General features: G+C 25.6%; 1 non-coding gene across 1 annotated transcript; it reads left to right on the top strand.

Moving 5' to 3' along the window:
• The first annotated feature begins 238 nt into the window (after positions 1-238).
• MIR169M (microRNA MIR169m) lies at positions 239-358 on the top strand. Its single transcript, NR_120710.1, has one exon. It is a non-coding gene; the product is annotated as a microRNA MIR169m (primary transcript).
• The last annotated feature ends 5,568 nt before the right edge of the window (positions 359-5,926 follow it).

Genomic DNA, 5,926 nt, shown 5'->3' with positions numbered 1-5,926 from the left:
CGTAGCCAAAAATGACTTGCCTGTAGGACATTATCTTCTTAATACTAATTTTGAGTTTCTTAAATATTGAAGAGACTCTTAATTATTAGTTATATTACAGGCAGTTGTTTTAGGCTAATTTGACAGACTCTTTTCGATCATGTTAGATTTTTTCTTCCCTTTTAACTACGAAAATATGAAAAGTTTCTTATCAAGAAAGAGTTAAGATCAAAGAGAGGTACATCTCGAAAAGAAAAGTATTGTTTGATAGCCAAAAATGACTTGCCTGCTAATTCGATGAGCAAAAGAGATCTAGTTTTATTACTTAGAACTTGAATGAGCTTCATTTTCAGGCAGTCTTTTTGGCTAATCTAACAAGCTCTTCTTAGTCATCTTGCACATACATTCTTTTTTAGTTCGGTGAGATATCCTTAAACTTCATTTCATAATCTATTTGTTTTTAATTTGTATAAAAATTTGAAATTTTAATTATTCTACCCTTCACAATAAGTTTAGTTTGTTAATTTCATTCTTTTGTTAAAAAAATAATTTTATTGAGAAATATCAAACAATTGACATTATCAAAATATTGTGAGTGCTTGGTAAATGAACCAATTAATAAAATTTTATAAGAAAAGTTACCAAGCAAATGAATGTGCATGAAAGCTTCTAATAATTTTCAGGGGAAAACAAAATTTGAAATTAACTTCACTATTTATTAAATGGTATTTAGTTTGCAACATCTCCATTACTTTTGTAACATATCAGCTTATATAAATATTAATTAGGACCTTTTGAAACTTTTCTTCATCTATTTCTACGTTGGCTTAAATTCTTTAAATGCATTTCCAAATTGTTACTGTACTATTGATGTTGGCTATATTTTTTTCTTCAAGCAACATTGTTGACGAGCTTACGTCCTTTCATTTGTTCTTTGTAAAAGTATTTTATTTTAGGGTTTACTTTCTTAAATCTGTCTGTACATAGTTGGATGTTCCCAAAACTTTAAGGTTGCCATTTATAAAGGGAAAGGTTGTGTGTGATTCAAAAGAGGAGTTTTGTGCAAGTGGTATGCATGTCTCTCTATACAAGGTTGTGCTAAACAAGCTATTGTGCTCATCTATTTGTGTTTGAAACTTTTGAGAGATTCATTTATCAAGTAGCCAAAGAAGCGTTTTCTTAGATCATATCTTATCGTAAAGAATTTTTTTGTGAGAGGGGTTGGGATTCTCATACTTAGGGGCGTCTAATAAGTTTCTCAAGTGAAGGGTATGTAGTTCTTACGAGACAAGAAAAGGTCAAGATAAATTGTTGAGAATAATAATGAAGTCTCTCGTCACATTGGAGCCTAAGTCACTATTCACTAAATTAATTAGGTTGTTATTTGTAAGTATTTACATATAATAATGTTCTCTGTTAACATACGAGCACGAAGAAGTCATCTACTTATTATTAAAAAAAAAAAAAAAAAAAAAAAAAAAAAAAAAAAAAAAAAAAACTAACTTGGTTCTTGAAGAAGGGAATAGAGGAAGGGCATTGAATACATTTAATAGGGTTGAAGAGATACCATGAAGAAGTGTAGAATTTGAATGAAACGATGCATTTAGAGGTTTCTAGATCTTGTGCCTTTTGTCGTAGAAAACGAAGCAAAACTCCATTAACATATTTCCAAACTAAGGTTTCTTGGAAAGTTGCCGCTTCTATCAAGATTTGGCAAAGAAAAACTTGCCATATATAATAATAAGGATTATGATCTCTAGAGTCGTCATAAATATGACTGAGAGTATTATATTATACTCGTTGCATGGAAGAGAGAAAATTTAAAATTAAGGCATATTGCAAATTTTGTTGATTTGGAAAAAACAAAAATTAGAATTTAGTCCCGATCTTTTGATAAAATTGTGTTTAGAATCAAAGCCATAATAGGTTATGATATTTCGAATCTCTTTCATCTTATATGTTGAAATTTATAAATAATAATAATGATAATGATAATGATAATAATATCAAATAGTAATGAAAGAAAAGAAAAGAAAAACAGAAAAAGAAACCTTTGTGAGTTTGCGGCTTCTGAGTCTAATTATAAACTCCTTTGTGAGTTTCATCTTATATGTCAACGCCTTTCTTTTTGAAAAAAATTATATATATATATAAGAAATAATATTAAATCGAGAAGCATTAACTTTGAGATAAATGTTTTGTTATTTTTATTAAGATCAATCTATAAAGTGCAATTGCAATCTATAATTGTCGAATAGCTAGGAAGATATAAATTTCAACATATAGTATTGTTTGTCCTTGAATTTTTGTTAATAGTTGTTGTAAAATTGAGCAACACCGAAAACTACAAAAAAAAACAATAAAATTAAATTAATAAATTGCACAAACACAAATTTAAGTTTGATTTATAATGCTGTGAAATCAATATTGAACATCAAAATAGACAAAACTCTATAAAGTTTTTTGAAACTAAAGTTTGGATTTTGTATACATGTATTGATTATTAATAAAGTAAAAGAGCGAGGAAAAAGTATTGTATTGTGATAAAATTTTAAATAATTTATTTATTAAATTATAAACAATAAATAAATTTGAAATATATTGTTATCGTTTTAATTGCAATAATTTTCAACACCTCTCAAACTTCTTTCATTTTTTGTTTTATATCTTTCAACTTCCTTTTGAAATTCCAAGTATTTTTTTGAAAAGGTTTCAAATCCTCTATTAGAATGTGCACTATAAAACCTGCAAAGTTACCGCAATGTATTAATAACCATATAATAGTTCAAATAAAATTAAATAAATTATCGTAAATCTAAAATTAAATAACCATATAATAGTTATAAACTATGGTAAATCTAAAATTTATTTAAGACATAGTTTTTTATTAAAAAAATTCGATGATCGACGTAATAGAAATGTATATTCACCATCAAATTTAGAAACTTACTCTAATGTTTTAGTAACAATAATTTAAATAAATATTAAATAAACTATGATAAATTTAAAATTCATCTAACGCGTGGTTTTTTTATTAGAAAAAAAATTACATATATACTGCAAATAAATCAACTTAGCATAGAAATGGAAAATTGATTTGCTTACCAAATGTATATCACTATTTATAGAAAATGCAAATGCTACAATAGATATGATATGTTACTCTTTTTTGGTATGGTTGATGGAATTTGAAATAGGTAATAAACAATCACCACTAGAAAATAGCCTACCACGACAATTAAAATCTATCATCTTTATCAAAATTTAAATATTTGCAACCATTATCTTAATTTTTTTCGAAGACAAAAGAGACTTCCAACTCATTCATTCTCGAATATTGAATTAACCATAAACCTATAATCGTAAATGTTTAAATGTCGGCTTTTAAGTAAACAATACTAATTAATTGGTGAAGAGTTACAAATGATACCCACATATCCCATATTGGCTTAACATGGTGAGTAAAAACAATTAAGTAAACAATTGCTTCTTTGTATAAAAAATAAAGAAGAAAAAACACACATCTAGTGATTAAAAAAAGAAAAGCAACCTAATAATTAAGCAGAGGGAATTTCGAATGGTCGTAAGAAAATGGTTGAAGACATATCTTTATACATAGTTGAAGAAGATAAAATGTTACAAAATCTTTTCGGATCTCATCATTATTAATTATAAATTTATAAATATTAAAAATTAAATTATTGAAATAATTAGATAAAACTTTACATTTTCTCTCTTAAATAATATGTTTGGAAGGTAAGTGTTTGAAGACATAATCAATAGTTAATATTGTCTTTATTCTTTATATTAAAAAAAACAATAAATTAATTATAGAATAATATAATTAACAAAGGTTTTTTTTCTCTTCTTTTTATTTATTTAAACAATAACTAGTGTTTATCTATAGATCTGGCTGTAAATTTGACGGAGGTAGAATTGTCCAAAAATGATTATCCTCCCTAGCTACTTTTAATATAGTAAGAACTAGAATACATCGTTGTTGTAATTGCTTAATATAAGTTTATATAAGTGAAATTTCTTTTCTATGGCACATTGCCTCACAAGTGATATTATTGTATATCGAATTGAGTTATTAAATTTTATGTACCTCTCTATCAATGTTTTTATTATTTGTTTCATATACGTTGTTATTACTATTAATTAGTTATAACATATTATTGGTTGTAATTTGTCGTAATTTGCAATAGATAAATCATTCTTTTTTAGATAAATATTATATACGTATGATAAAATAACAATATTTCTTGTTTCAAACAAAAAAGTTTCCTTCATCTCTCCTATGTAAAGCAAGAAAATTAAAATTTTAACATGAAATTGATAGCACCGAAATATTCTTTGCTTTGATCAACATATAGTTAAATGAATTATCATAAGGGGATACATGAGCCATTTAAATATATACGAGTAGATTCAAAATACTTTATCTCAATGGTACGTTATGGTATGAAAATTAAATAATTTTGATATGATTTTACGTATTTTGTTTTTTATTATAAAGCTCAATTCATAAACTTTTAAATATGTGTATGAGTAGTTTCTCTTCTAAAGTAAATCTTTAGTAAGTTTCTAAATCCTATGTTAGCAATTTAGTATCTAATTAGGTTTTCAAACTTTAAAAAAACATAGCGATTGTTTTGTGTATAATAAAAGTTTAAAACATATTAAGTTACAAAATAAAAAATTCCAAACCTATCAAACATCAATTATTTTTAAAGTGCAGAAATACATTAGCCATAGCCCTTATAAAATAAAAATAAATAAATAAAAACACAACTTATTACATATAATTTAACTTACCAAGTTTTTTTACTCTTTTATTGAAAAAAAAATTATCTATTTGATGTCACGATTCGTTAAGTTTGAGATCGAAGAATATTTAGTGTTAATCTTTTTCTATACATCAAGTTAAATGATAGAAAAATCTTTCTGAAAAATCTTAAAGATGATTTAATATCTATGGACTGCAGAGACCAAACCTCTACTTATTTTTCTTTAGATTATTTTGTTTTATAATTTTGAGCATTTGAACATCATTATATTGCATGAAAATATTGACCACAGGATGAGATGAAAGTTATAGTACAGGAAATGGAATGTATTCTACTTAAAGCTATATTATTATATGTTGACTTAGAGGAGGTTTGAATATATTCTTTCCCATATTCCTTCCTTAAGAGTCAATATTCCATAGTTTACATTAAGAAAAATGTTCTTTTTTTTTTTTCCAATCAGTAATTTACTTGTCGTATGATGTTTAATTTGAATGTGATATTCCATATAAACCATGCATTTTGCAAAAGAGAGATAAAAGATAAGACTAATTTAACATACAAGATGCCGTTATTCATCGCATAAAAAAAATATGATAAAAAGCTGTGAACGATAATAATATTTTTAAAAAATTTAACTAAATTATGAGAAATAGTTCAAGAAATTAAAACAATTAAATTTCTTTTATAAAGATGTATAAATTCAAATTAAACATAACCTAGAATTGAATTAATCTATATATAACTTAACTAAGATAATTAAAGGTTTGGAATACATGTAATTACCCATTTTAATTAGGAAGAATACAGTACTTAAAAAATGTCTAATGTAGACTGAAATTTTCAATACATGTATGTCATTGTCTTAAACGAATAAAGGCCTAATTTTTTCAACCTAAAATGAGTTGACTTAGAGAGAAGGTTTAGAAGCAAATAGAAGCATCAATTTTTACCTAAGTCAATGCCACCTTACAACTTTGAAGAATAAATGAAAATTCTCTTGATGTTTTACCCCCCCGTCCCATGCAATTAGCTGGCTTTTATGGGTTATAAATATGAAGAACCCCACAACTCAATATTGTCACAAAAAACACACATTCATATTGAGACAGAGAGAGAGAGAGAAAGGAAGATAGATCTAATATGAAGAAATGAGT

The sequence above is a fragment of the Cucumis melo genome, chromosome 10 (assembly GCF_025177605.1).
Source record: "Cucumis melo cultivar AY chromosome 10, USDA_Cmelo_AY_1.0, whole genome shotgun sequence".
NCBI lineage: Eukaryota > Viridiplantae > Streptophyta > Magnoliopsida > Cucurbitales > Cucurbitaceae > Cucumis > Cucumis melo.
Note: the sequence above shows the minus strand (reverse complement) of the source record. Positions and strands in the feature narration are given on the sequence as shown.